The following is a 20174-nucleotide window of genomic DNA, read 5'->3' on the forward strand; positions in this document are numbered from 1 at the left end:
GCGTGAAGTGATGTCACATCCTTCTATAACTGCCGTTGAAATAAAAAATAAGTACCCTATGCTCCTCCAGAACATCGCAACTAGGACAATTCATCACCACCTGCAGGACCTGGGTCTACCAAGTTGCCGTGCCGCAAAGAAGCCCCTGCTCACAGCAGCAATGAAGAAGAAAAGGCTTGCCTTTTGTAAGAAATATCAAGATTGGACATCTGAAGAGTGGAAGAAAGTGATGTTTAGTGATGAGAGCACTTTCAGGCTGGTCAGGGGAGGCTCAAAGGTTGTGCGTCGCCCGAGTACAGTGTCACGTTATGACCCAAAATATACAGTTAAGACTGTTAAACACCCTGACAGTGTGATGGTGTGGGGTGCATTCAGTGGAAGCATGGGCAGGGCAGGTTTGTACTTCCTTCCCAAGATTATAACTATGAAAGCAAGCAATTATATTACTGTTTTGGAAGAACACATGCTTACTTTTTGGGTCATACATCAGTGTGATTACTTTATGCATGATGGAGCCCCGGTCCACAAAGCCAAGGCCGTGAGAAAGTTTCTCAGTGACCATAACATTAACATTTTAGAGTGGCCAGGTAATTCCCCTGACCTTAACCCCATAGAAAATGCCTGGAATTTAATGAAAAACAAGGTTCAAGAGACACGACCCAGCAACATCAACAATCTAAAGGAGGTGCTGAAGACACTATGGGTAAACATGGACTCCACCTACTTAGCCAGCCTTGATGAGTCCATGCCAAAACAACTGCAGATGGTGATAAAATGTAAGGGTGACATGACAAAATACTAATTGTAATAAAATATCCAAAATAAAACACTTGAATCCACTTGAATATTAAGATTTTGTTGTTTCATTGAACTTGTAAAGATTTTTTTTGCCGGCACTGTAGTTAAGGAGAGGGAGCTCTGGGTCACCCATCAGCTCTGAAATAACACTGGATGCCAAAGGGTTGCTGTGACCACCAACACAATAATGAATGAACAAATCCAGAATTGCTGCTTTTTCTTATCCCACCTCTTAAAAACTTGCAATAATTAAAAATTAACAAAAAACTATTCTAAGTATCCTCCCCTAAACTAAAAGACCACAAAAACAAAGCTTATTTTGCACAAATAATGCATGGTATAAATTTTATGTTTGAGTGAAAGAAGAAAATTGAAAGCAATGCTAGAATTGCTATATTTTTATTCCAGCCCCCCTAAAAAATTTAAAAGCGATCAAAACGTCATATTTATCCTAAAATGATACCATTAAAAATGTAAAAGATATAGCAGAATCAATTATTTTTTCAAACCATCTTACAGCTCCTCTATTATTTTATTGCTGTGTGCAGTGTAAAGTGGACGAATCCTTAAGTCCTGCCCATGTAACCACTGTAAACACAATTTCCCACAACCACCTGCTTCTTCTCCAGGCTCCTTGCTCTTCCCATGGTCTCCTCCAACTACTCTGATCTGCTTGTGGACCCAGGGTCACAGCTGATAGGAGGAGACATGATGCTGTGCATAATGTATAATAAAATACGTTGTCCAGTGCGGACGGGGCAATCGTGGATACCCAGTTAAAGAAGAATAGCATGTACAGTTATATGAAAAAGTTTGGGCACCCCTATTAATCTTAAGCTTAATGTTTTATAAAAATTGGTGTTTTTGCAACAGCTATTTCAGTTTGATATATGTAATAACTGTTGGACACAGTAATGTTTCTGCCTTGAAATGAGGTTTATTGTACTAACAGAAAATGTGCAATCTGCATTCAAACAAAATTTGACAGGTGCATAAGTATGAAAAGTGACATTAATATTTAGTAGATCCTCCTTTTACAAAAATAAGGCTGGGTGTCCACGTAGCGTTTTTCAAGCGTTTATGCTGCGGAATTTCCGCAGCGGAAACGCTTGTTAAACGCTAGGTAATCCGCACCCCATGGTCCCCAATGGGATTCCGCATGTTCTATGCACATGCTGCGGATTTTTCCGCAGCGTTTATGCTGCGTACAAAAATCCGCAGCATGTCATTTAATTTTGCGGAAGCGCGGCGGAACTCCGGCCATTGACTTGCATTGAAATGCATAGAAACCGCGACTGTACATTTGTACAAGCGGCTTCTATGCGTCTCTATGTGCGGATGGTACCCAGTTCTGGAGGAGAGAAGACTCTCATCCAGACCTGGGTACCATTGTACCTGTAAAAAAAAGAATAAAATAACAAATAAAGTTATATTCACCTGTCCGGCGGCTTCGCTCTGAATGCCGGCATCGCTTGAGGACCTGCGGTGACGTCACAGTCATGTGACCGCAGGCCCTTCACCGCTCTGTCTCGCGATATGCTGGCATCCAGGAACCAGACAGGAAAGAGCGCTGCAGCCACGCCGGGGCCTCGGGGGTGAGTATAGCTTTATTTGTTTTCATTTTTACGGTTCACACTGTATAAATCCATGCTGTTTGCATGGATTTATACAGTGTGACCTAGTTGTCAAGCACTTTCCAAGTGATGCTATCGCCTGGAAAGCGCTTGTCAATCTGCATGCAGAAACGCATGTGAATCCGCATGTGGATCCGCATGTATTCTGCAGGAAAAACGCATGCACAATCTGCATGCGTTTTTTCTGCCAGGGAGATGCAGAAATGCTGCAGACATTTTCTGCTTCATTTCTGCATCGTGGGCACATAGCCTGAGGCTGTGTGCCCACGTAGCGTTTTTCAAGCGTTTTTGATGCGGAATTTCCGCAGCGGAAACGCTTGTAAAACGCTTGGTAACCCGCACCCCATGGTCCCCAATAGGATTCCGCAAATTCTATGCACATGCTGCGGATTTTTCCGCAGCGTTTATGCTGCGTTCAAAAATCCGCAGCATGTCAATTAATTTTGCGTTTCCGCAAGCAGAATTGCCTTTGTCCAATGCATAAAAAACGCAAGGCAATTCCGCATGTGGAAAACGCGTGATAAACGCGCGATAAACGCGTGCGGAATTCCGCATGCGTTTTTCCGGGAGAGGACTTGCAGAAATGAAGCAGAAATTTTCTGCTTCATTTCTGCAACGTGGGCACATAGCCTAACAGCCTCTAGTCGCTTCCTGTAGCTTTTAGGGTATGTGCACACGATGCAGAAATGCTCAGGATTTTTTCCTGAGCGTTTCTGCATCTCTCTGGCAGGAAAAAACGCATGCGGATTGTACATGCGGTTTCCTGCCAGGGACATGCGGAAATGAAGCGGTCTTCACTTTCATTTCCGCATGCGGGTTGACAAGCGCTTCCCAAGCGATTTTAGCATCACTTGGAAAGTGCTTGTCAACTTGTTTACGCTGCGGAAAAATCCGCATCATGGGCACAGCACATGCGGATTTCCATTGGGGAACATTGCTGCCCTTCTACCATGCGTTTTTCATGCGTTTCCGCGGCGTTTACGCAACTGCAAAAACGCCGCGGAAACGCATGAAAAACACATCGTGTGAACTCAGCCTTAAGGAGTTCCTGGATCCTGGATGAAGGTATTTTTGACCATTCCTCTTTACAAAACAATTCCAGTTCAGTTAAGTTTGATGGTCGCCGAGCATGGACAGCCCTCTTCAAATGATCCCACAGATGTTCAATGATATTCAGGTCTGGGGACTGGGATGGCCATTCCAGAACATTGTAATTGTTCCTCTGCATGAATGCCTGAGTAGATTTGGAGCGGTGTTTTGGATCATTGTCTTGCTGAAAGATCCATCCCCTGCGTAACTTCAACTTTATCACTGATTCTTGAACAGAGTATAGGTTTTTTTATTTTATCGGGGCCAAACATTTAGTTCAAAAAGGGGTTGTCCTAGCAGTGGATAATCTGCTCAACTCTTCCCACTCCTGCCATACATGGCATGTTCAATGTCTCAGGTTCCCCTTTAAGAAAACACTGTACTATGAAATCAAGAACTTTCTCTGTATCACCTGGTTGTATATCAGAACTTCAGACTTTCACTGTGCACATTGTATACAGTGTGTGAACTGGGCAAAAGGAAGAGGGCCACTACATAGCTCCCTACTCAGAAGCACTATCCAAGGTCGCTGAACTCCACGTTATCTGTTAGTCACACCTTGTAGGGCCACAGAGGTCATTTTATACTCAATTTCCTTTCACTTCTAGCTCCTTCTGAACAAATAACCTCAGACATTTACATAATCACACATCAATGATGGTCAGATGTCAATAGCAGGGACAGAAGAGTAATTACACCCAATTGTGAATGAAATCGTTTAGACAAGCAAAAAAAATTTTCATTCAAACTTTGAAAATTGTGTAATGTACCGTATACACTCGAGTCTAAGCCGACTTTATCAGCCCATTTTTTAGGCTGAATAAGCCCCCTTGGCTTATATACATAGTCCGGTGGTGGATAGTGGGGGGAGGGGGGGGTTGCGGCGGAGGAGCGGAGCACACGCAGTAGCAGGATGCTGTAGCTACAACATGTGCCTGCTGCTAAAGGGAAGTGAATATTCATGCTTCTCCACGCCCATGGGAGTAGAGAGGGGTGAATATTCACTTCTTTAATTGTGTGCGCACAGTGTCAGCAGCGCCACAGCTACCGTGTGGAGAAGGGTGGATATGCATTCTCTTTAGTAGCGGGCACACAAGATAGCTGAGCCGCAGCGGAAGCTGCGGCGCTGCTGACACTGTGTGCACGCCATTAAAGAACAGGGATATTCACTCTTCTCCATGCAAATAGACCGGTGTGGAGAGGAATGAATATGTGAATATCCCTGCAGCTCACTTCGGCGTCTGAGGGCACATGGCAGTGACGTCATGCGCTGCTCAGATGCGGAGGCGAGCTGCTGCTGGCAGAACAGGAGGAACGCGAGTATGAGTGTTTATTTTTTAATGTGTGCAGTGATGGGGGGGGAACATGCAAACCAGGATAGGAGGGCCATACATACCAGGATTGGAGATCCCCCACACATTAAAAAATCATACTCAGTGCCATGCCTGTTGATGGGGCCATGCATACCAGGATTGGGGGATGAGGGGACCATGCATACCAGGATAGGGATGAGGGGTGCCATACATACCAGGACAGGGATGAGGGGTGCCATACATACCAGGATTGTGGGGGGGGTGAGGGGTGCCATACATAGCAGGATTGGGGAGGTCGGGTGCCATACATACCAGGATTGGGGAGGTGGGTGAGGGGTGCCATACATACCAGGATTGGGGAGGGGGGTGAGGGGTGCCACACATACCAGGATTGGGGAAATTTACCAGTAGGTGCTGCATTTCCCACCCTAGGCTTATACTCGAGTCAATAAGTTTTCCCATTTTTTTGTGGTAAAATTAGGTGTCTCAGCTTATATATGAGTATATACGGTAAGTGAATATTGCTTGCTCGTTCAATGGACTGACAGAAAAGAGAAGTGGAAATTTGAGTCCTAAATAGGCATCTGTCTGCGTGATCACAGTGCACGATGTTAGTCAGTCATTTCATTCACAATTCTCGTCCTGTATAAACACTTTGATATTGTTTGCTAGTTATGATCACATTGTTCATACGATTATCTGCTCGAATAAACAAGCCCTAACAGTCAGTCAGAAGTTTCCACAAACCTATACTTAGTTACAAGAGACAAGAATTGCGTCTAACCTCTATAACGGATTATCTTTCAGACGCGGTCTACCAGCTAGATGGTAACTGGCAGACAAACAGCAGAACACAAAATTCTTTTCTATTAGATCAATAAGCCTAGGGTCAAATTAAATGTATAGGCAGTTGGAGCTCTGCGACGTGTCATTGGCCGCACTATTGTGAAGCAAGATCCATAGGGAAAGTGGCCATCACGGTGGGCAGTTCCAGCTACATGCGGCCAGCCGCACTATTTATCCCTACCCTTAAAATACAGGACACTTATAGCAGCCAAAGTGTCAACATGTGGAAGGTTATGTTCACACAGTTTTTACAGGAGTGTATGGAGCAGAAAGTCTCCGATCAAAATTAGGGGTTTTTAACTCTCTCGTGGTTTTGGAGTTCTTTGGCTTCAAAGATTCCTGAAAAAGACTGTGTGTCAGCATAGCCTATGGACACAATTTCTCACACTTGTGTGATGCCCATTTTTAAAACAGACAGCACACTGACCCTTACAGTTTATTGGAACCAATGTGCTGGTTCAGTATGTTCTATTCACATCCGTTATTGTGGATCAGAATCGATAATTCAGGTTTATAGAGACCAGTTAAGAATTCCATCGATTTTTGCCAGCCATTTTTAACAGATCCATTGGCATGTTGAAATCCAATCTACCCCATCCTATCTGGTGACACCCCCCCCCCCCATAAGCACATTAGATGGTTAACTGATCCTGATAACGCAGTTTTGCCAATAGTTATCTAATGTGTAGTGTAATGGGGGCCTCCATCATCAAGAGGTCTAACCAACATGTTGGGGTTCTATGAGGAGGTAAGTGCAAATCTGGATGTTGGTAATGCGGCTGATGTGATTTATCTGGACTTTGCAAAGGCATTTGATACTGTACCACATAGCAGCCTTATACTGAAGCAAGCACTTGGGGAACTATATGTAGATGGGTAAGGAATTTGCTAAATGACAGTAAGCAAAGAGTAGTCATAAACGGAACGTTCTCTAAATGGGATATAGTCAGCAGTGGGGACCGCAGGGATCTGTGCTAGGACCGATTCTCTTTAACCTCTTTATTAATGAACTGGGGGATGGGATTGAGAGTAAAGTGTCAGTTTTTGCTGACGACACTGAACTATGTAGGATATTAACATTACGATATTGCAGAACGATCTGGATAAGATGACTGAATGGGCAAACACTTGGCAAATGAGGTTTAATGTAAATAAATGTAGAGTAATCCTATTGCTGCATATACATTAAATAGGAGTATACTCAGGACTACAGAACAGGAGAAGGACTTGGGTATTCCGGTTACAAGTAAACTGAGCAGCAGTACTCAATGTCAAGCAGCAGCCGCAAAAGCAAACAAGATTTTAGGATGTATAAAAAGAGAACTAAAATCCCGTGATCCCAATGTACTGTTACCCCTTTATAAATCACTGGTGAGGCCACATCTGGAATATGGGATCCAGTTTTGGGCTCCATATTGTAAAAAAGGATATTCAGAAGTTAGAGTCAGTTCAAAGGCTGGCAACTAGATTATTACAAGGGATGGAAGGCCTCTCATATGAGGAGAGGTTGAAAAAGTTTAGTCTGTTTAGCTAAGTACCAGGGGGCACTCATTACGGGTGGAATAAAGGTGATTCCGGCAGCTAAACAGGAAAGGGTTCTTTACAGTCAGAGCAGTCAGACTGTGGAATGCTCTACCACAAGAGGTAGTAATGGCCGACACTAACAGCTTTCAAAAAAGGACTGGATGATTTCCTCGATACAAATAACATTGTGGGTTACAGTTAAATTAGATAAAATGTTACACCTATAGTAGTACATTTAATATGATAATAGTATTTACATAACTAATATCATAATTAGGTTTGATACAGGGTTCTAGGACTGTTCACCTTTTCTCGGGGTCAAGAAGGACTTTTTTCCCGTGATGCAAATTGGCTGAATGTGTCCTGTTTTTTTTTGTCTTCTTCTGGATCAACAGATTTAGGCATAGGGATTTTAGTAATACCATTATTAGAATCACAAGAGTAAAACAAAATATAAAACGAATTAAAAAATCATAAACTGGTTCATTTTTAATTGTAATAGTGCAGCAATAATAAAAATGATAATACATTTGTGAGGCCTAGTCCCAGTAAGTGTAGTGTAGGGACTACAATGGGGGGAGAAAGGTTGAACTGGATGGACCTAGGTCTTTATTCAACCTATGTTACTATGAAGTGAGCCGCATCGATGACGTCATGTCTGCACCACTGCACCTGCCGGGGGGACATGTGCAGAACCTGAGCGGGGGAATCTTAAATATGCAGCACGTCAACTTTTTCTATGGATTTGACCTTTTGCATTGCATAGGGTGAAATCTACAGCAAAACCACACAGATATTTGCCATCATGCGAGAACATAATTTCAATTTTGCATACGCAACCCCATAAAAGTGAGTTCAGAAGCGCGTGATCGATAACGTCAGTGATGACGCGCCATTGACCTCAGCCAATCAGATGCCACATCAGTCCTGAAGCTGCTTGAACAGCGACTACTATCTTCCGGTGTAAACTTGGACCACGGAGCAGCCGGCCAAGTAAGTGCCAGTAGGAGAGTATGGCTTTTATTTTTTTTTTTTTTAACTTACCAAGCCACTGGTAACATTTTAATTTTGCCTGGACAACCCCTTTAATGTAATAATTACTGACATTAGTTCAGCAGATGTCTGTTCCTAGTTACTATTTAATATTTAGGCTGGGGCAACATGGTGTCTTGGGCAGCAACAGAGGTAGTGTGGCCAAAGTTCGCTGTATTCCTCTGCCACATCTCAGCATAATGCAAGTGCAGGTAACACAACAAAGTCGCAAAAAGTCAGAACAAGATGGATTTTTTCTGACTTGCTTGTTGCAGTACCTTGCAGTGATCTATGGCTGTGCGACCTATGTCCCAGACCAAGTTGCTGTGTAGCACCCACTAACATATACCAATGTACCCAAGTAGGTATAAAATCAGATGATCACTACTTAAAGGGGTTGTCCATGCTTATCACAAAAGTTTGCAGTGAATTGAGCTCACGTCTATTCGGAATGTGGCCGGAAGTGTGCGTATTGCATACTTACCATCATATGACTGCTCTGTCTCACCACCGGCAGCGGAGAATCATGTGATGCGAGGATTGTGGGAGTGTGGCTAACAGGTTAAAAATGTAGAACAGCCCAAAGACTCCCCCAGAGAATCCTGTGAGCCACCCCTCCTGGTAAATACCATAAACTAAGCACTAAATAATAAATAGCACTTGCACCTTAGGGTGGATACAAAATAAAAACCCAAAACTGAATATTCAGGGGTACAGCGAGGATATAAGAGCTAAGACTGGCCACTTTTGACCTAGTATCAGGCATTCATTACAGAGGTTGTCTGAGATTTGAAAAATGTAATCCAACAGAAGGAACGGCAAAAAAACCCACAATCCTCTGGCAAACCTCCAGCTGATCTTTAACGCAGGTTTTACACGTGCCAGCCTCACCCCTCAGTGATTGGCAAAGCGGTCATATTGATGTACGGCACGTCATTGCATCAAGAAAGTAAACCAAGACCATTGACACCAGAGGTGCGGAACCGCTAAAGCAGCGGGGGAATTAGCCAATGAGAATTTTTTTTTTACAATTCCTCTAATCCCACACAACCCCTTTAAATCGTGATCCTTCCACGGCCAGATTAGGAGCACAGAGGGTGTTATTGTGGAAACAGAATGTAAGTGTCTAAACACCAGCGACATAACAGGCGGACAGCACATATCCTGGTTAAACATTAACTGGCTGTAAACTGGGACAACCACTCAAACCCTTACCTGTATATATGGCTCCAGCAGAGGCTCCCTATATATCACCTGCACCTGACACACCTACACATACACCAGCTAATATAGAGCCGCTAATGGCTGAGCCTTATTGTCAGCAACCCCCACCGAAGTGGCTGATAACAGGGAACAATAGCCCACCCTTCCAGGCACAGCACATAAGAGTCACAGAGTATGAGAGGGGGAGGGGGCACAGTAATGAGGAGGAGGACGGGGGGGGGGCACACAGTAATGAGGAGGAGGACGGGGGGGGGGCACACAGTAATGAGGAGGAGGACAGGAGGGCACACAGTAATGAGGAGGAGGACGGGGGGGGCACACAGTAATGAGGAGGAGGACGGGGGGGCACACAGTAATGAGGAGGACGGGGGGGGCACACAGTAATGAGGAGGACGGGGGGGGCACACAGTAATGAGGAGGACGGGGGGGGGCACACAGTAATGAGGAGGACGGGGGGGGGCACACAGTAATGAGGAGGACGGGGGGGGCACACAGTAATGAGGAGGACGGGGGGGGCACACAGTAATGAGGAGGACGGGGGGGCACACAGTAATGAGGAGGACGGGGGGGGCACACAGTAATGAGGAGGACGGGGGGGCACACAGTAATGAGGAGGACGGGGGGGCACACAGTAATGAGGAGGACGGGGGGGCACACAGTAATGAGGAGGACGAGGGGGGGCACACAGTAATGAGGAGGAGGAGGGGGGGCACACAGTAATGAGGAGGAGGAGGGGGGGCACACAGTAATGAGGAGGAGGAGGGGGGGCACACAGTAATGAGGAGGAGGAGGGGGGGCACACAGTAATGAGGAGGAGGAGGGGGGGCACAGTAATGAGGAGGAGGACGGGGGGGGCACACAGTAATGAGGAGGAGGACGGGGGGGCACACAGTAATGAGGAGGAGGACGGGGGGGCACACAGTAATGAGGAGGAGGACGGGGGGGGCACACAGTAATGAGGAGGAGGACGGGGGGGGCACACAGTAATGAGGAGGAGGACGGGGGGGGCACACAGTAATGAGGAGGAGGACGGGGGGGGAACAAAGTAATGAGGAGGACGGGGGGGCACACAGTAATGAGGAGGACGGGGGGGCACACAGTAATGAGGAGGAAGGGGGGCGGCACACAGTAATGAGGAGGAGGAAGGGGGGCGGCACACAGTAATGAGGAGGAGGAAGGGGGGCGGCACACAGTAATGAGGAGGACGGGGGGGCGGCACACAGTAATGAGGAGGACGGGGGGGCGGCACACAGTAATGAGGAGGACGGGGGGGCGGCACACAGTAATGAGGAGGACGGGGGGGGGCACACAGTAATGAGGAGGACGGGGGGGGGCACACAGTAATGAGGAGGACGGGGGGGCACACAGTAATGAGGAGGACGGGGGGGCACACAGTAATGAGGAGGACGGGGGGGCACACAGTAATGAGGAGGACGGGGGGGCACACAGTAATGAGGAGGACGGGGGGGCACACAGTAATGAGGAGGACGGGGGGGGCACACAGTAATGAGGAGGACGGGGGGGCACACAGTAATGAGGAGGAGGAGGGGGGGCACACAGTAATGAGGAGGAGGAGGGGGGGCACACAGTAATGAGGAGGAGGAGGGGGGGCACACAGTAATGAGGAGGAGGAGGGGGGGCACACAGTAATGAGGAGGAGGAGGGGGGGCACACAGTAATGAGGAGGAGGAGGGGGGGCACACAGTAATGAGGAGGAGGAGGGGGGGCACACAGTAATGAGGAGGAGGAGGGGGGGCACACAGTAATGAGGAGGACGGGGGGGCACACAGTAATGAGGAGGACGGGGGGGCACACAGTAATGAGGAGGACGGGGGGGCACACAGTAATGAGGAGGACGGGGGGGGCACACAGTAATGAGGAGGACGGGGGGGCACACAGTAATGAGGAGGACGGGGGGGCACACAGTAATGAGGAGGACGGGGGGGCACACAGTAATGAGGAGGACGGGGGGGCACACAGTAATGAGGAGGACGGGGGGGCACACAGTAATGAGGAGGACGGGGGGGCACACAGTAATGAGGAGGACGGGGGGGCACACAGTAATGAGGAGGACGGGGGGGCACACAGTAATGAGGAGGACGGGGGGGCACACAGTAATGAGGAGGACGGGGGGGCACACAGTAATGAGGAGGAGGAAGGGGGGGCGGCACAGTAATGAGGAGGAGGAAGGGGGGGCGGCACAGTAATGAGGACGACGGGGGGGGCGGCACAGTAATGAGGAGAACGGGGGGGGCGGCACAGTAATGAGGAGGACGGGGGGGCGGCACAGTAATGAGGAGGACGGGGGGGGCGGCACAGTAATGAGGAGGACGGGGGGGCGGCACACAGTAATGAGGACGGGGGGCGGCACACAGTAATGAGGAGGACGGGGGGGCACACAGTAATGAGGAGGACGGGGGGGCACACAGTAATGAGGAGGACGGGGGGGCACACAGTAATGAGGAGGACGGGGGGGCACACAGTAATGAGGAGGACGGGGGGGCACACAGTAATGAGGAGGACGGGGGGGCACACAGTAATGAGGAGGACGGGGGGGCACACAGTAATGAGGAGGACGGGGGGGCACACAGTAATGAGGAGGACGGGGGGGCACACAGTAATGAGGAGGACGGGGGGGCACACAGTAATGAGGAGGACGGGGGGGCACACAGTAATGAGGAGGACGGGGGGGCACACAGTAATGAGGAGGACGGGGGGGCACACAGTAATGAGGAGGACGGGGGGGCACACAGTAATGAGGAGGACGGGGGGGCACACAGTAATGAGGAGGACGGGGGGGCACACAGTAATGAGGAGGACGGGGGGGCACACAGTAATGAGGAGGACGGGGGGGCACACAGTAATGAGGAGGACGGGGGGGGCACACAGTAATGAGGAGGACGGGGGGGGCACACAGTAATGAGGAGGACGGGGGGGCACACAGTAATGAGGAGGACGGGGGGGGCACACAGTAATGAGGAGGACGGGGGGGGCACACAGTAATGAGGAGGACGGGGGGGGCACACAGTAATGAGGAGGACGGGGGGGGCACACAGTAATGAGGAGGACGGGGGGGGCACACAGTAATGAGGAGGACGGGGGGGGCACACAGTAATGAGGAGGACGGGGGGGCACACAGTAATGAGGAGGACGGGGGGGGCACACAGTAATGAGGAGGACGGGGGGGGGCACACAGTAATGAGGAGGACGGGGGGGGGCACACAGTAATGAGGAGGACGGGGGGGCACACAGTAATGAGGAGGACGGGGGGGCACACAGTAATGAGGAGGACGGGGGGGCACACAGTAATGAGGAGGACGGGGGGGCACACAGTAATGAGGAGGACGGGGGGGGCACACAGTAATGAGGAGGACGGGGGGGCACACAGTAATGAGGAGGACGGGGGGGGGCACACAGTAATGAGGAGGACGGGGGGGGGCACACAGTAATGAGGAGGACGGGGGGGGCACACAGTAATGAGGAGGACGGGGGGGGCACACAGTAATGAGGAGGACGGGGGGGGCACACAGTAATGAGGAGGACGGGGGGGCACACAGTAATGAGGAGGACGGGGGGGGCACACAGTAATGAGGAGGACGGGGGGGGGCACACAGTAATGAGGAGGACGGGGGGGGGCACACAGTAATGAGGAGGACGGGGGGGGCACACAGTAATGAGGAGGACGGGGGGGCACACAGTAATGAGGAGGACGGGGGGGGCACACAGTAATGAGGAGGACGGGGGGGGCACACAGTAATGAGGAGGACGGGGGGGGCACACAGTAATGAGGAGGACGGGGGGGGCACACAGTAATGAGGAGGACGGGGGGGGCACACAGTAATGAGGAGGACGGGGGGGGCACACAGTAATGAGGAGGACGGGGGGGGCACACAGTAATGAGGAGGACGGGGGGGGCACACAGTAATGAGGAGGACGGGGGGGGGGCACACAGTAATGAGGAGGACGGGGGGGCACACAGTAATGAGGAGGACGGGGGGGGGCACACAGTAATGAGGAGGACGGGGGGGGCACACAGTAATGAGGAGGACGGGGGGGGCACACAGTAATGAGGAGGACGGGGGGGGGCACACAGTAATGAGGAGGACGGGGGGGGCACACAGTAATGAGGAGGACGGGGGGGCACACAGTAATGAGGAGGACGGGGGGGCACACAGTAATGAGGAGGACGGGGGGGCACACAGTAATGAGGAGGACGGGGGGGCACACAGTAATGAGGAGGACGGGGGGGGCACACAGTAATGAGGAGGACAGGGGGGGCACACAGTAATGAGGAGGACAGGGGGGGCACACAGTAATGAGGAGGAGGAGGAGGGGGGGCACACAGTAATGAAGAGGAGGGGGGGCACACAGTAATGAAGAGGAGGGGGGCACACAGTAATGAGGAGGACAGGGGGGGCACACAGTAATGAGGAGGAGGAGGGGGGGCACACAGTAATGAGGAGGAGGGGGGCACACAGTAATGAGGAGGAGGGGGGCACACAGTAATGAGGAGGAGGGGGGCACACAGTAATGAGGAGGAGGGGGGCACACAGTAATGAGGAGGAGGGGGGCACACAGTAATGAGGAGGACGGGGGGGGCACACAGTAATGAGGAGGACGGGGGGGCACACAGTAATGAGGAGGAGGGGGGCACACAGTAATGAGGAGGAGGGGGGCACACAGTAATGAGGAGGAGGGGGGCACACAGTAATGAGGAGGAGGGGGGCACACAGTAATGAGGAGGAGGAGGAATGAGGAGGAGGAGGGGGGGCACACAGTAATGAGGAGGACGGGGGGGGGCACACAGTAATGAGGAGGACGGGGGGGCACACAGTAATGAGGAGGACGGGGGGGGCACACAGTAATGAGGAGGACGGGGGGGGGCACACAGTAATGAGGAGGACGGGGGGGGCACACAGTAATGAGGAGGACGGGGGGGGCACACAGTAATGAGGAGGACGGGGGGGGGCACACAGTAATGGGGAGGACGGGGGGGGGCACACAGTAATGAGGAGGACGGGGGGGGGCACACAGTAATGAGGAGGACGGGGGGGGGCACACAGTAATGAGGAGGACGGGGGGGGGCACACAGTAATGGGGAGGACGGGGGGGGGCACACAGTAATGGGGAGGACGGGGGGGGGCACACAGTAATGAGGAGGACGGGGGGGGGCACACAGTAATGAGGAGGACGGGGGGGGGCACACAGTAATGAGGAGGACGGGGGGGGGCACACAGTAATGAGGAGGGGGTTACGCCGCTTCTGTATCTCTCACAGGCCGCCTATTACCCCCAATGGCCGCACTTGTGCCAGGAGAGTCCGCAGCACTCACCTCCGCCGACGTCCTCGGCGCCCAGCTCTCTGCACCACCGGCTCCCTCAGTGACAACACCAATGTAAACGTGTACTCCGCGCCAGCAGCGGCTGCTGACTTCGTTGCCAGGCAACCAGCAGTCAACCAGCCAGAGCTGTGCGGGCAGGGGAGGAAGAGGAAGTAATGGTGCTGGAGGAGGGCGGGGAGCCGGGCGGTAGGTGCGAGCTCAGGTACGAGGCAGGGAGAGGCCATGGCAGGGGACGGCCACGTCATATGTGCCCGGACAGGCAGGAAAGCAGGAGTCTGCGCTGCTCCGGAGTCAGTGCTGCACAGAGTAATACTCAGCTGCGCCCCCTTCTGACAGGCAGTAGGTAGTACAGGAGAGGGGTCGGGGCACAGTCGTTATTTTCTGGAAAGTTTTTAGGAAACTGACACCAAAATCACATTGAACTCGGTTGTGTTTCTTGCCCCCTAAGCCGTGGAGCTTGAGATAAAATATATTAAAAATAAAGTTTAAAATGTTTATAACTACATATATATATTTGTATTACGTTGTTGTATTTCTCTTTTAAGCCACGGCCCCACTATCAGTATTCGGTCAGTATTTTTTCTCAGGAGTGGGAGACAAAACCAGGAGTGGGTGATAAATGCAGAATTGGTGACTTGTTTCTATTATACCTTTTCTCTGTTCCTCACCTGGTTTTGGCTCCCACTCCTGAGAAAAAATACTGACTGAATACTGACCAAATACTGATAGTGGGGCCGGGGTCTAACTCTAGTGGAAAACCTACTTAGGGTAAGAAACGTATGTAAAAATTAAGATTTATTATAACATTAGTGGGTTGTTGTTTTTTTACATTGAGGACCAATCCAGCAGACAGATCCCCCAGACAGATCCCTGGCTCTCCCTTTACAAAATGACAAGTGACAGGAGGGAGATGCTGGAGAGCGCAGTGCAGCCTTTGTCATCTCAGTTGCTGCCCATGCAGAGCGCAGCAGTCCAGGAGAGTTTGTCATCAGCTGCTGCGCTCTTCATAGTCAGGGACTGAGATGACAAAGGCTGAGAGCTGTTATCTGTGTCTCTGCCTATGTAAGACTCATCCAGTTAAAAACCTTGAAAATTCAGCCAATTTCAAATTGCAAGGTATTGTACACACTGCAATTATGAACCCTTGGCAATGCATTTGTTATAGAGTTGGTTATAAACAAAACCTTCATTATGCGCTTCTCATCCCATTACATTCTAATATATCACAGGTGGGTGGGCCAAAATGTTGTATTATTACTGTACTCTGCTGTATAAGCTAAGGAGCTGAGCAGTTCCATCAGAAGTGCTTCAGTTGTAACCCTATACATGCTTTGATTTTTTTTTAATCCCATAGATACCATGGCCAGGGTACTCCCAATAGCATTACGGGGTACCAATTGTTGCTATGGCAGCTGAAGGCCTGACAGTGGTCTTTGGGTCAGCCAGCTATGCTAGGGTCACTTATGGAAGATTTGCACTGTACTAATACCATTCCAGCAAGATTTGTGCTCTAAAAGTCACTTCCTTACTCCTGAGACCTATAGGCTGCGTGCACACAATGCGTTTTTCATGCGTTTCCGCAGCGGAAACGCATCAAAAACGCATGGTAATCCGCACCCCATGGTCCCCAATGGCATTCCGCAATGTCAATGCACATGCTGCGGATTTTTCCGCAGCGTTTCTGCAGCGCTCATAAATCCGCAGCATGTTCATTAATTTTGCGGAAGCGCAGCGGAAGCACCGCCATTGACTTGCATTGAGACGCATAGAATCCGTGTCTGTACATTTGTACAAGCGGATAATATGCGTCTCATTGTGCGAATGGTACCCAGTTCTGGAGGAGAGGAGACTCTCATCCAGACCTGGGTACCATTGTACCTGTAAAAAAAAGAATAAAATAATAAATAAAGTTTATATTCACCTGTCTGGCGGCCCCAGCAGCACTTCTCCTTCCAGGACCTGAGATGACGTCGCGGTCATGTGACCGCAGGCTGTCTCGCGAGATGCCGGCAAGCCAGGATGGAACCAGGAAGGAGCGCGACAGCTCACGCGGCGGCATCGGAGGTAAGTATAGCTTTATTTTTTTATTTTTTCGGTCACACTGTATAAATGCATGCCGTTTGCATGGATTTATATAGTGTGACCTAGTTGTCAAGCACTTTCCAAGTGATGCTATCGCCTGGAAAGCGCTTGTCAGTCCGCATGTGGAAACACATGCGTTAACGCATGTGGATACGCATGTGAATCCGCATGTATTCTGCAGGAAAAACGCATGCACAATCTGCATGCGTTTTTTCTGCCAGGGAGATGCAGAAATGCTGCAGAAATTTTCTGCTTCATTTCTGCATCTTGGGCACATAGCCTTAATGTGGCCATATTTACAACCACACTTGCAGTACTGCAGACCATTGTTTAAAAAATGACTGTATAGTTTTTGATTATGTAAGAGGTGTGGACAATGACTATCGCATTCCTTTCCCTGAAGTCACCAATCGCATCAATATTGTGTATTGTAAACAGTGTCCTGCGTCCAGGCCCAGGTGCAATCTAAGTATCACCTATGTTATTTAAACACATCAGTCGCAGCATCATCTATATAATGTATACAAAGCAGATGCAGCATCACCTATATATTATATACACAGCATCACCCATATAATGTATAAACTGCAGTCACAGCATCACCTATATAATGTATATACTGCAGTCGCAGCCTCACCTATATAATGTATATACTGTAGTCGCAGCCTCACCTATATAATGTGTATACTGCAGTCGCAGCATCACCTATATAGTGTGTATACTGCAGTCGCAGCATCACCTATATAGTGTGTATACTGCAGTCGCAGCATCACCTATATAGTGTGTATACTGCAGTCGCAGCATCACCTATATAGTGTATATACTGCAGTTACAGCATCACCTATATAATGTATATACTGCAGTCTATATACATTATACAGGTGATACTGTGACTGCTGTATATACATTATATAGGTGATACTGCTACTTCTATGTATAATCACAGTATCACCTATATATTTTATATACAGTAGTCTCAATGTGATATATACACTGTGTTCCAAATTATTATGCAAATAATATTTTCTCAGATTTTCCCAAATTGAGACGGGGCATTATCATGCATGAAATGATCTCGATGGTCCAGATAGATGGAGTGGAGGATGGCTGGTTAATGGACACCCCACGCAAACACGGCTACGGCGCTAACAAAGAGGAGGTGGAGTAATGTTTTGGGCTGGAATCATGGGGAGAGAGATTGTTGGCCCTTTTAGGATCCCTGAAGGGGTAAAGATGAACTCCATAATGTACGTTGAGTTTCTCAAACAGCACTTCCTTCCATGGTTCAAGAAGAAGAACCGTGCATTCCTCAGCAAGATCATTTTCATGCATGATAATGCCCCGTCTCAATTTGGGAAAATCTGAGAAAATATTATTTGCATAATAATTTGGAACACAGTGTATATATCACATTGAGACTACTGTATATAAAATATATAGGTGATACTGTGATTATACATAGAAGTAGCAGTATCACCTATATAATGTATATACAGCAGTCACAGTATCACCTGTATAATGTATATAGACTGCAGTATATACATTATATAGGTGATGCTGCAACTGCAGTATATACACTATATAGGTGATGCTGCGACTGCAGTATACACACTATATAGGTGATGCAGCGACTGCAGTATACACATGCTGCACATAACACATCTGCATCTCTGGCTGCTATGGGCATAAAAGGGGACAAACTTATGGTGTGGCACCCATGCTCCCCTGACCTCAACCCCATTGAGAACCTTTGGAGCATCATCAAAAGGAATGTCTATGATGGCGGGAGGTAGTTCACATCTAAGCAACAGCTCTGGGAGGGTATTCTGTCCTCATGCAAAACAATTGAAGCAGAAACCATCCAAAACCTGACAAATTCAATGGACGAGAGAGTTCAGAAGCTCCTTTCGAACAAGGGGTCCTATGTGCAAATGTAACATCACCTAGAATAAAGTTTTGAGTTGAAAACTGTTTGATTTCAGTTTGTAATAACCTGCTAATGCTTATAATTTCAAAAATGACCATTTTTTTGTTCTTTATTAAAATGAAAAGGTTGAAAACTCTGCTGTGCATAATAATTTGGAACATGCACTTTGAGTGCAGTTTGAGTTTTTTATTTTTTTAAAAATATACTGTTATCTTAGGCAGTTTGTACAAAAACCTTTCAATTGTACTCTAATAGTTATTTGACTGGAAAATGACAATGACTGCAATTCATATAGGTAATTTGGGAAAATCTGAGAAAATATTATTTGCATAATAATTTGGAACACAGTGTATTTGTGACGCTCGCAGCCCTGCCCTGGGAAAAGATGGTGGGGGTACTCGGAACCGGGTCAGATGTTTGGGGGATGCAGTCGTGGACCGGACCCGTCCCGTGCCCAGGGCCGTCACATTAAAAATGATGTTAGGGCATTCAGGCTTGAGTGGTTTTGACGACTACGCCACCTGCGGTGTCTGGTGATGAGCCACCAGCGCTGCTAGCAGTCCTCTGAGGCCGGGTGTTGTGGCAGCTTGCGATGGTATAACTCCCCACAGGCGGAGCTGTGCCTCAGGGCAGATGGGGCAAGAGGATGGGGGGAGTAGTCCTGGTCACCTAGGCGCAGTGTGGTACAGTGTGTAATAAAGCGTCCGGAGGCCATAGGGATAGTCTTCCAGGGTTTTTACTCACAGTTCTTTTGGCTCAGCCGCAAGGCTTCTCCCTGCTCCTCACGGATCACTGTGGCCACCAGGGATGAGGGCTCAGCGCACCCAGGTGCTTCAGGTGCCTGGATCAGGACCCTCAGAGTGTTCCTAACAGTCCCTTTTGAACCTCTCCTGTGTGTGCGAGCAAAGGCTGGGTCTCCCTCTGGACTATGCACAGATATAGGGTAAGGCGGCAATTCCGTTCTGCCCGTCACCCGACGGGATCCACTGTAGCCTACCGGGCTTCTCTGACAGAGACATGAAGTGGCAAAGTCAGATGTCGGGGGCCGGTACCCCTCTTGCAGCAGGAGTCCCTCTGGCTGGGCCAGAATGGAGAGTACAGGTGGCGTACGCCGCTCCGTCCGTGCTCCCTGGGATCCTTTTGCTTGTGGAGCTGTCACCATAGCTCCCGACCTTCTTAAGCAAGGGAACTTGACCGGGGTAGAGACACTGTTAACTCATACCCGCTCCTCGTGTCAAGGTCAGAGCATGAGGACCGTGCATCTTCAACATGCTGCAGGCTCCAACACATGGCCGCTGCCAGCTGTCAAGATCACACTCCAAGAACCAGGAATCAAGAACCTTGTGCTTAAGATGGCTGGCAAT

At 49.2% G+C, this 20174-nt stretch overlaps 1 protein-coding gene across 3 annotated transcripts in view; it reads right to left on the bottom strand.

Moving 5' to 3' along the window:
* GOLM1 (golgi membrane protein 1) overlaps positions 1–14948 on the bottom strand; it is a 104353-nt gene extending 89405 nt beyond the window's left edge. Inside the window, exon 1 of one of the 3 annotated variants that reach the window (XM_073670946.1) lies at positions 14793–14948. The gene's annotated coding sequence lies outside the window, so the exon portion shown is untranslated. The remainder of the gene's footprint in view (positions 1–14792) is intronic. The other 2 variants (XM_073670947.1, XM_073670945.1) reach the window with 2 other exon arrangements.
* Between the last annotated feature and the right edge of the window lie 5226 nt (positions 14949–20174).

Source organism: Phyllobates terribilis, unplaced genomic scaffold, assembly GCF_046119375.1.
Source record: "Phyllobates terribilis strain yellow unplaced genomic scaffold, ASM4611937v1 Scaffold_1__5_contigs__length_1240528914, whole genome shotgun sequence".
NCBI classification, from domain to species: Eukaryota; Metazoa; Chordata; class Amphibia; order Anura; family Dendrobatidae; genus Phyllobates; species Phyllobates terribilis.